Source organism: Palaemon carinicauda, chromosome 27 (genome assembly GCF_036898095.1).
Source record: "Palaemon carinicauda isolate YSFRI2023 chromosome 27, ASM3689809v2, whole genome shotgun sequence".
Taxonomy (NCBI): Eukaryota; Metazoa; Arthropoda; class Malacostraca; order Decapoda; family Palaemonidae; genus Palaemon; species Palaemon carinicauda.
This window is the reverse complement of record NC_090751.1, coordinates 5,656,582-5,669,081: the sequence shown is the minus strand read 5'-3', so window position 1 is coordinate 5,669,081 and position 12,500 is coordinate 5,656,582. Positions and strand designations below refer to the sequence as shown.

Here is a 12,500-nt window from a genome sequence, read left to right as displayed (position 1 = left end):
GAATTTGTTACATGATCATTTACAGAGAAAAAAATGGAAAAAATACATAGAAAAAGAGCAACGAATATTCCTCAATGTAACTTAGACTAAAGACAAAATTGAGCATTTCAAGCGGTCATCTAAATGACTGGTCAAACCCAGCACCTACTTAAAATTAATTAATAAACCGTTTATGAAATATAATCCGGATTTTATCACATAATCATTCACAGAGAGAAAAAAGAGAAAATTACATTGATTAAGAGCAACGAATATTTCTCAATGTAACTTAGACTAAAGACAAAATAGAGCATTTCAAGCAGTTATTTAAATGACTGGTCAAACCCAGCACCTACTTGTTCCACTTGAAATTAATCAATAAACCGTTTATGAAATATAATCCGGAATTTGTTGCATGATCATTTACAGAGATAAAATTGAAGAATACAAAGAACAAAGAATATGCACTTTACCTTTGCAGTTTAATAACGATGACATTGAAGATGACAAGCCATCCAGAATGATGTTTAGATTTATGTCTATTTTTTTAACTTTAGGATGTTATGAACTTATCCTCAATGAAAAATTATTAAGCGAGACACTAATTAATATCTTATATCTATTTGTTCATTTATTTATCTAAACTTCAGAATTAATATCTTCTATTTATTTATTTATTTAAACTTCAGAATGTTATGAAGTTATTAAGAAAGTTAATTACAAAGCGGAATACTAATTAATATTTTATATTTATTTATGTAAACTTTAGAATCTTATGAACTTATCACGAATGAAAAATTACAAAGCGAAACACTAATTGATATTTTATAATTATTTATTTAAACTTTAGAATGTTATGATGTTATTATCAAAGAAAAATAACAAAGTGGAATATTAATTGATATTTAATATCTATCTATTTAAATTTCAGAATTTTATAAACTTACTACGAAAGAAAAATAATATAGTGAAAGATTAATTGATATTTCATATTCAATTTTGTTATGAATTTATCATGTAAGAAAATTACAAATCGAAACACTAATTGAGATTTCCGAAATAAGACATTTTTTCAGACCTCGAAATTTATATATCAAAAATAACATATTTCGCAAATAATTTAGGAAAAACTTTGACTATATAAACTCTAATTTTCTTTATGTTCTTGTTATTATGTTTCACTGACGTTAATTTACTCTTAAGAATAGAAAGTATAATAAAAATTAATTGATAACCGATTTAAAAAATTAAGACATTTAAAAACCAAATTGAAAAACTATTATTTAATTTATCAGCTTAAAATGCCTAAAACGTTCAGAAATCTTCGTAATGTTTTTAATGTTAAAAGACTATGTGGTCCAATCAGGAAATAGGGCGACAGCCGGACAAGAGATATTCCACAATGATAATGTGGATACATAATTATTATTTGAAATGATAAAATAAAATTTACCCATATTTTATCAGCTAAGGCGCAATAATTTCTACAAGATATATCAATAGAAATTTTATCTGGAAATGTTCAATGAATTATTACAAGTTTAACATCATTCTGGATGGTCATTACGTTATACCACGTGCTACTGGAGTACTACTACCAATTATAACATGCAAATATGGATATTGGTTGTAATTCAAAATTTTAAAAATATATATATAAATATACATCACAAATATACAAGTGTAAATATACATGAAAAAAATATTTCACAAACCCGATCAAATTGCCGAAAAACAAACAAAATAATATACCAGAAAATAATTGTTTTGACCAACACTTAGGACCATAAAGTTGGTAAAAATGCAATTTTTAGTGTATTTCTACCGATTGCACTCGACATGAGACTTGGCTACTCTACAAATATGGACACAGGTTGTAATTCAAAATTTCAAAAAATATAACAAATATACACGTGTCAATATACATAAATATTATTTCAAAACGCTGAAAACTTGCCTACAAAATAATATACCAGAAATATTTGTTTGGGCCAACACTTAGAAGCCTAACAAAGTCGGTAAAAATATAATACTCATCATTCTTGTATTTAATTCGTAAACCTTTTAATTAATTTGCAAACATATAAATACACAATGCAAATGTTAAAATCCCTATCTTCGCGAAATCTAAAAAGCTGAAATCAGCACAGACCTCATTCAACCCAACGTTTCGTTTCTCCTGAATGAGTCGACCTCTCCCATCTCTCTCCCTTTCCTACTTCCACCCGAAGTTACTATGCGTAACAGTTAAAGTTATAAAGTTGTAATACATATGCATGAACATAAACGTATATAAATCCTTACATGCCAGGGCGTTTTAAAGAATGCTTACACATAAATTTACGCCTTGGGATACTTCCAAACAATAAAATTTCATAAATCTGTATCAATAATGTATACGGTTCCGTATCACAATACAAGGACTATAATCAATGTGGTATATTTACTCTTGAAATCTTACATCGCAATTACTTCAAAAGTATACGAATAAAACCATTCGTTTCACGAAAAACCTAAACGCTTTGGCATCATCTACCTATGCCAACAAAATAAAAGTGTAGGTAAAGGATATGAAACGGATATTTACTTTTACTAGGCCTACCGCAAAATGCCTTGAATCTGTGAAACGATGGTTGCGGATTATATGATCTTCAAAATTTTTAAAAAATATATCACAAATATGCGTGTGTGAATATACGAGAAAAATATTTCACAAACCCTCTCAAATTGGCGAAAAGAATAATATAGCAGAAAATACTTGTTTAGACCAAAACTTGGAAATATAATTTTGGTGTATTACTATCGATTGTATTCAACATGCCATGAGACTTGGCTACTTTACAAATATTGACACAGGTTGTAATACAAATTTTCTTAAAAGTATCACAAATATATACGTATGAATATACATAAAAATATTTCGACGCCCTGGAAAATTGTCTAAAAAATAATATACCAGAAAATATTTGTTATGGTCAACACTTAGGGGCCTAACAAAGTTGGTAAAATTGCAATATTCATTATTCTATCCATCACATAAAACCTTGTAATTGATTTGCAAACATGTAAATACATAACGCAAATGTTAGAATCCCTATCTTCTCGCTATCTAAAAAGATGAAATTAGCAAAGACCTTATTCACTACTATGTTTTATATTTCCTGCATGAGTCGACCGAGATCTTCCATCTCTCTCCCTTTCTCACTTCCACCCGAAGTTACTATGTGTAGCTGCAGTTAACGTTATAACGTTGTAATACATATGCACAAACATAAAATTATATAAATCCTTACATGCAAGAAGCGTTTTAAAGAATGCTTACACTTAAATTCACGCCCCAGAATATTTGCGAACAATAAAATTTTATAAATCTGCATTAATAATGTATACGGTTCCGTATCACAACAGAGGGACTACAAACGATATGACATATTTACTCTCGAAACCTTACATTGCAATTATTTTTAAAAGTATACATATAAGATTATTACGTTTCAAGAAAAACCTAAACGCTTCGGCATCATATCTTTATTCCAACAAAATAAAAGTGTAGGTAAAGGATATAAAACTGATATTACATTTTACTAAGCCTACCGCAGAGAACCTTGAATCTGTGTAACGCTGGTCTGCGATTATGTGATCTTAAATATGAAGTGAGACTCGCATAAGAGAGATTATTATATTAATCATTATAACGAAAAAAAAGTGTAAGTAAAGGATATAAAACGTTTATTACATTTTACTAGGCCTACCGCAGAGAGCCTTGAAACCGTGAAACGCTGGTCTGGGATTATGTGATCTTACCCAGGAAGTGAGCCTCACATGAGAGATTATATTAATCATTATAACGATAAAAAAACTAAATACTCACATAACTAGGTCTAAAACTCTGAATATATTTACTCCAGTAGCACAACACCATATCGTCACTTACCTGAAAAAAAAATTTAGTCTAGTATTAATATTGTGCTGATGTTTAAATGGTAATGAAATTGCAGAGTATATTTACAATATAATATTACTAATGCTGCAATATCTATAAGACTATATTTTCAAACCAAACCATATATGCATAGGATACCCCGTAAAGGTAAAGCTAAATATGTATTATCATCATCATTATTATTATTATCACTAGCTAACCTACAACCCTAGTTGAAAATGCAGGATGCTATAAAGCCAAGGGCTCCTAAGGGGAAAATTATCCAAGTGAGGGAAGGAAAGAGAGGAATAAATTATATGAGAAGTAAAGAACAATTAAAATAAAATATTTTAAAGACAGTTACAACATTAAAAGAGATATTTCATATATAAACTATAAAATGAGTTAGGTCAGCCTGTTCAACATAAAAACATTTGCTGCAAAAGTTTGAACTTTTAAAGTTCAAAAGTTTGAAATATTTACTTGTAAATTTATCAATGTATTACTCTGAGGCAGATTGCGAATAACAATTAAGCCCGGGATGCTTAGGTACAAGTCAGATTTAAACCCAATTATAAACCAAAAACTCATCGTTTACTGTGACAAACAATTTTCACGGCTACATTACGGTAATGTGGGAGGTTGGGCTGTGGCACCCTAGCAGTACCAGCTGAACTCGGTTGAGTCCCTGGTTAGGCTGGAGGAACGTAGAGAGTAGAGGTCCCCTTTTTTTATTGTTTCATTTGTTGATGTCGGCTACCCCCCAAAATTGGGGGAAGTGCCCTTGGTATATGTATGTACATTACGGTAAATCCCTTAAGCAGATACCCCCCCCCCCCCCAACAAAATAAATCGATAATTACATAAAGTGATAAACAAACAACAGTAAATACATAGGTAAACAAATCAACGAATAAAAGCTGCTTAGAATGACCATATGAAAAACTGACCTACTGTCCATGCGGAGAGGCGCACTAGGGCGTTGTGCTGAGGTATACGAGTATATACCTCTCCATTAAAACACGCGAAACGCGACTGATGAGAAACGGTAAACGGAACCAACGACGAGCACTTTCAGCACACAGACCTGAAATGGAAATAAAATTCAGTTTAGCATTTTATAAAAAAAAAAAAAACTAAAGAAACGTAAAATAACCTTTTGAAAAAAAAAATCTGGGTTACTAATAAGGAGTAGAAAAGAATGCATAAAAATTGTTTGGAACTACAGTATATTGAGCTCAAATCCAATAAAAATAACACGACAACTATTGAACAAGATAAATAGTACTAGCATTTTATCTGCAATAGATATTCTAGGTTAATAAAGTTAAAAAAATATATATTTTAATAAAAAAACAAAAAAAAAATTCTAATAATAATTTCCATATTTTAATCATCTATAAAAAATAACTATATCTCATAAAGTTTGGTGATCCATAAAAAAAAGGGTGAAGAGCAAATGAAAATTCAAGCTTCGGACATAATCTAGCTACTGACATCAGAATTTGAGGGATTAATTTATCATGATTGGAGGTATAAAAAGTATCACGATGATTAATACTATTACTCTGGTTGCTTGATTAGCATCAGCCTACACACATACATTATATATATATATATATATATATATATATATATATATATATATATATATATATATATATATATATATATATACACAAACTTTTGTTAAAGTTCTTATAGTTTATAGGAGATATTTATTTTAATGTAACTCTTCTAAAAAAATTTAATTTGCCTTGTTTCCTTTCCTCACTGGGCTTATAGCATCCTGCTTTTGCATCTGGGGTTGTAGCTTACCAAATAATAATAATAATAATAATAATAATAATAATACACATACATACATATATATATATATATATATATATATATATATATATATATATATATATATATATATATATATATATATATATATATATATATATCTTTATTAGGCTGATATAAGTATTTGTTTGTTTATTTTGTGTGCATAAATAAACTACTTTTTTTGAAACATGAAAAATGCAGCATTGCTGTAAAAACATATATACTCCGAATAACATCCCCTAATGTAGTCAGTACCTCACTGCCGTTAAAGTAAAATGATACAACAAAACGGTAGATATTTGACTTCTTAAAACCAAGTAGCCTACTCATCGCATACAACATTAATAAACCATGCATTATAAGAGTGTTACATATAGAGTAGTTTTACTACAAATGCCTTAGGAAGAAAATGACATGCTGAAGAATGAATGCTTGCGAGTCAAAGAAAGTACAATTGTATAACTTCGGTAATTTGGTATTTCGGAGAATTAATTGTACACCGGTGAAGCTGACACACACACACACACACACACACACACATACACACAAACCTCTTACATCAGGTAGGCAAATTGTTTAAATATCGTTAGATTAGCAATGACTGTGGAACTGCAATGATTAGAATTATCGTGTTATATGACTCAATACCCCTATCTTTAAAGTAATACGTAATCAAACTCAGAGAAAAAAACATTTGTTCTCATACACCAAAATTATCTTCATATTTTAGAGTAGTGATAAATAGATATGAAGAAAACATCGAAGATTTGTATGAAAATTTGCACTGATAACAACAAATAATGTTCCGGTCGGTGGATGGGAAACAGAAGTGGTGTCGTATGGGTATGTCAATGGCTTGGGAGTTGGGATCCGTGAACCGTTGGTCTAGTGTGAGTTAGTATGTGGGTGTTCATCATATAAAAAACAATCATATCTACTATAAAAATACAGGAAAATTATATTACAGCCACAAAATTTTACTTCTATTGATGTAAACTATCAACTTCTATACATCCTAAAAAAATTAAGTAGAACACCTGCTTGAATCTAGCTCCACAGAGAACGTTTAAATCCTTTCAATTTAGGCAGGAAACCCAGAGGGAGGTCGCTAAAGTTTACACGTCATTGAACTAACCCTTGGTGACGATGACGTCCGTTAGTGTATTTATTATTTTTTTTTTAGCTACTAATTCATACACATGGAATAGAACGTACTTTTTTATTAGGTCCATCATTCGGGAGAAATAAGACAAGTGGAGTATAATAGTAAGACTAAACAAAAAAACAGTTACATATTATATATTATTATTATTACTTGCTAAGCTACAACCCCAGTTGTAAAAGCAGGATGCTATAAGCCCAGGAGCTCCAACAGGGGAAAATAGCCCAGTGAGGACAGGAAACAAGGCAAATTAAAATTTTTAAGAAGTTGCATTAAAATGAATATCTCCTATATAAACTATAAGAACTTTAACTGAATTTCACCTAAACTAAGCTTTGGAGGGGGTGGGGGAATGGGACTTATCAAGATACAAATTAAAAACCAACGTTCCTTTTTTTTCTTAATCCAGCCACCCTAAAACTGACATGATCAATACTGCCAACGATAATCGACGATGTATAGATACGTGGGCTTATAAGTGTTTCTCTTCCTCCACACTTCCAAATTCAAATATTAAATCCTTCGAGTAAATAAAAATGATATTTGCTCGTGGTATGATTTGTAAAGAATGGCTAATCACATTCGTAAACAGCTCATCAGACCAAATCTCTCTTTCTCCCCACCCCTCCCGCCCGCGCCCAAAACAATGTTCGTTACTTATTTAACCTTTCTATAGTTACTGTGGACAACGTTAAGTTCATAAGTGTTCGCATATTTGAATCAGCTTATCAATTAGTAATTTTTCATTTATCTGCATTCAATATCCACGATCCACTTCCATATAGGAGCGTTAGCCAACACCCCCCACCCACACATATACTCTATATATATATATATATATATATATATATATATATATATATATATATATATATATATATATATATAGGGTGTCTTTAACTAACTCAAATATTGAGCCACAAGCATATTTAAAAACGAAATCACTCAACCCTAGGACTAACATGTCTAAAGAGAATTCATATGCAAGTGTAAGAGAGAGAGAGAGAGAGAGATCATTTAACACCGACGCATAATAACCAATTATATCGAAGCAAAAACTAGTAACTCCATTGACGGCTACGAATAAATCAAAAACATACAGGAATACAAATATTTACCAGCTAAGATAAGCTTTGTCTCTGTCCATATGAAATACGTTACAAATTGCGAAATTCTGCTTCTCTTCCTAAGTTGTGTATAATATAAACAAACCTTCACTTCACCTCTGAAACAAGAGTAACTCTCTACTGAATAGCTGCACCGTTTCTGGTCCTTCAAAACTTGGTCACTAGATTGTTATGGGACGTTGACTGTGTAAGACCGCTTGAGCGGTGTTGGGATTTGAATTCATAGTGTCGCAAGGAGTTCCTTTTCAAGTGTTCCACTTAGTGTTTGAACGTAAGTTAACTTGTATTGTCCGTACCAATTTTTTTTATATTTTATAGTGAAATTATTACCTTAGATTTGCATACGAGACTAGTATTTCATTTGTCAAATAAATGCCTCTAGCCTTTCAGTGTTGGCACATGAGCTTGATTTTCTGTTGCATTTAATAGTGTTACGAAGTCTTTTCCTTTGATATAACGATGGATACAATTCATGAGTTACCTTAGTAACTAAAATATTAGCTTAGTAGCTCATTGTTAAATTTAGTATGTAAGCCTAGTATATTTTAAATGCATTAGTTTAACCGGAAGTGTTCTGTAGTAGTTTATTTCGTTTTAATGCAAATTTTATTACGGCATTACTTTAATTTTACCATGTGCTATAAATATCTAAATCGTATGTTCTTATTAAAGTATAAGGAGCCATAGGCTAGTTTATGCGTCACCAAAACCTAAATTGGTTTATAATAAGTTGATACCGACATCTGGCTGCGTTGTTCGTACGTATACGTGTGTTGATTCACAATACTTTGTTCTTATTGCTGCTGGCACAAGTGTAAATCTGCGTAATCAGAAACAGATAAGGTTTGTAGAATCGTGATTTTCCTAACCCGGGATAAAACATTGTGTTCAGTCAAGAATGATGTCCTGCCCGCTTTTAAAACATAACTGATAATTTATAGTCTATATAGGAAATATATATATTTTTAAGTGGTTACTGTTCTTAACATATTTAATTTTAATGTTACTGTTCTTGAAATATTTAATTTTTGCTTGATCCCTTTCCTCACTGGGTTATTTTCCCTGTTGGAGCCCCCGGGCTTATAGCATCCTGCTTTTCCAACTAGGATTGGAGCTTAGTAAGTAATATAATATAATATAATTCCGGATAAAACATGGGGTTGAGCGTAGAATGACATTTTAATCTGTTATAAACATGTTACGTTAGTTTGCAATAAAGCAGTTTGTTATAGGGCATAGCGAATACGTATAGGTTGAGGTTGTACCAAGTAGGCCTAGGCCTATAAGATTTTATGTTTTAAATAGTCACGGATTTGTGCATTCACGTGAGGCCCAAGCTGGGTTAGAGGGTGAAGGACTGAAGGTTGAATGTTTTATAGTTAATATTCTTGCATTTTATTAAAAACAAACCGTTTATAAGACTCGCGAGAAACTGGTTTAAGGGAACATGGATCTTCATAAAAACCGAAGCCAACGTAGAAACGTATCAAGAAATCACCGAAAATTCTCAAGTTTTGTCACAAAATTAAGTCACGAAAGTTCGTTCCAAAAACAGAAAACAATAAATTTATGGTAAATGTAAATTAAAGTTCCTATAACTTACATTTAAAAACGACACGACTGTGTTCTTGAAGGAAATATTCTCGCGTACAAACTATTTTAGGCACCGCTACCATATTCACTAATACCCAATGAGGCCTTTAACCGCTATCAATCCTCGGCCGCTCGAGAAACTAGTTCCCGGTGACATTACGTATTTCATGTATTTTCTTCTTAATCGTGTACTTTTTCGTCTTTTTTTACGAAACAACGATAATATTGCATTTAAATTTGTAACGTTATAAGTATGGTTAGTGAATATAACACACGTTTCATATCTAACACTGTACGGGGAAGACGAAGATTCGACCTTTAACCGCTATCAATCCTCGGCCGCTCGAGAAACTAGTTCCCGGTGACATTACGTATTTCATGTATTTTCTTCTTAATCGTGTACTTTTTCGTCTATTTTACGAAACAACACTAATATTGCATTTAAAGTTGCAACGTTATAAGTATGGTTGGTGAATATAACACACGTTGCGTATCTAACACTGTACGAGGAAGACGAAGATTCGAGCGGGAAGTCACTAGACAAATGGCTGACACCTGATCCGGTTGGGCCGATTAATCCGATTAGTTATCTATAATTTGTGTTACCTTTTTCGTGGCTGTCACTGACCAGGTAAGATAACTCGATTCTTGATTAAAAATTCGTGTTATTTTCATCATTGACGTAATTTCCCCAACCCAGATTTGCCGATTTCCAAGCGAAACGCATAGCATTTTCCGAAATTCCCGCCATCCCAAGAAGTTTGGTTGACGTTATTTAATAACTTCGTATGTATCTCTTGTTCGTGCTAACTTTTAAGTCGTTTATATAAATGACTTTAACAAAACTGTTCGAAATATTGTTTAATTTCATTGGATAAAACCCAGAATAATGAATATATTCTGGCGTAATGTGGATATTCAGAAGTCATCGAAGATAAGTTGCAACTTGCAACAATGTTCGGCGCCATTTTTGCTTCTTTCAAATCAAACTTTTCTCTTAAATTGGGGGCAAAGAAGCACTAGTACCGTAAGCAAACGTAATACTATAGACTTATAATTCATGTAAACATATAATTAAGTAGCCTATCGAATAATTATATAACATTTCATTGTTTTAAGTCAATAAGGAAACCACCGTTCCGTATTCGGGAATTGTAATGGCATTGTTTTAGTTATGATTGCTTCATATGATTCATATAATGGAGTTTATGTACAACGTACATTCAATGTGTTACGTAGTGTTTAGGGTGACATCTAGATTTGGATGTTAAGGCGATGTTGGTGCTTAGTTGGTAACTGTTCTAGTGTAGACCTATGCGGTGTTCAAAGCTGAGCTCCCGGGTACTATGCGTAGCCCTTGGGAAGTTAGGTTATGTGAGTTTTATAAGGTTGCTTTAAGTAACATCATGTCCTGTAATCCGATTACATTCCCATTTGCAGGATGCTGGACATTTTCCCCACCGGTCGTTTTTCTCCACCGGACATTTTGCCCTACTGGGCATTTTCGCCTCCGGACATTTTCCCCACCGGACATTTCTCCCACTGATATTTTCCCCACCGTACATTTCTCCCACGGACATTTTCCCCACCCGACATTTCCCCTCCAAGGACATTTTCCCCACCCGACATTTCTCCACCCGACATTTTCCCCACCCGACATTTTCCCCGCCCAACATTTTCCCCTCCTAGGACATTTTCCCCTCCAAGGACATTTTCCCCTCCGGACATTTGCCCCTCAGGACATTTGCGCCTCCTGACATTTCCCCCAACGGACAATTCCTTCACTGCCATTTGCCCCACCGGACATTTCCCTCCAATGACATTTTCCCCACCGGACATTTTCTCCACCGGACATTTTCTCCACCGGACATTGTCCCCACCCGACATTTCCCCTTCAAGGACATTTTCCCCTTCAAGGACATTTTCCCCACCTGACATTTCCCCTCCAAGGACATTTTCCCCTACTGGACATTTTCCCCTCCGGACATTTGCCCCTCCGGACAATTCCCTCCCTCCATTTGCCCCACCGGACATTTTCTCCACCGGACATTTTCCCCACTGTCATTTGCCCCACCGGACATTTCCACCCTATGACATTTTCCCCACCGGACATTTTCCCACCATAATTTTAAAACCCATGTAAAGAAATAAAGAGTAAGCATTTTGCTGATAGTTAAATTAATTACACTGCATGCATTGCAAATCCGAACTTGACCTTTATTTCCACTGCAAATAAGCCGGTCTACCGTTATGGACCTCCCCAACCGGACACAAGAGAGAGAGAGAGAGAGAGAGAGTATTCAACACTTTCGAGATTTGTAAAAGGCCGCGGAACCTAGCAAATCCACCTAACCTAACGTAGTAGTTCCCAGGTTACAGAACCGCCCTCCCCCCTTTGCCAGGTTACAATTTCCATTTGCAAATGTCCCCACCCTGTATGGTATAAGCTCCTTATTCCCCACATGTGATATGATAACCTAGGTATTTGGGTGGAGATTGGACGGGTAAGTTTCCCTTTTTTTATTTAATGAAAGTGTTTTGTGCTTTTAATATGCAGGGTGGGGAAACATGTCCACCTGTGCACTTGGCAGGTGGGGAAATTGTCCTAGGGGATATAGAGGTGGGGGAAAATGTCTCTACCCTCCACCTGTAATCCACTTTGTCCGGAAGTAAAGAACTGTATTTAAAGCAGAACTCTATTCATTGCTGTAGGCCTATGTTCTGTTCGTGATCTTTCGTTGCTCGATATCGGAAGCACAACATCAATCCTGTATTTAATTATAATTAAATTGTATTTTTTTAAATTTGATACTTAGGTTATCAGCGTTTATTGACTTGAATTGTGTTTTTTTTTGGGCATTGTTTTTAATGTTTGGTGATATTACGT

At 33.4% G+C, this 12,500-nt stretch overlaps 2 long non-coding RNA genes across 2 annotated transcripts in view; one reads left to right on the top strand and one right to left on the bottom strand.

The window, feature by feature from the left end:
- LOC137621085 (uncharacterized) overlaps nucleotides 1-8,141 on the bottom strand; it is a 377,935-nt gene extending 369,794 nt beyond the window's left edge. Inside the window, exons 1-2 of the long non-coding RNA XR_011040109.1 lie at nucleotides 8,012-8,141; nucleotides 4,852-4,988 (exon numbers count right to left, since the gene is read on the bottom strand). This is a non-coding gene — a long non-coding RNA (uncharacterized lncRNA). The remainder of the gene's footprint in view (nucleotides 1-4,851; nucleotides 4,989-8,011) is intronic.
- A 53-nt stretch (nucleotides 8,142-8,194) lies between these two features.
- Nucleotides 8,195-12,500, top strand: part of LOC137621083 (uncharacterized) — a 13,141-nt gene continuing 8,835 nt past the window's right edge. The window contains exon 1 of the long non-coding RNA XR_011040108.1: nucleotides 8,195-8,291. This is a non-coding gene — a long non-coding RNA (uncharacterized lncRNA). The remainder of the gene's footprint in view (nucleotides 8,292-12,500) is intronic.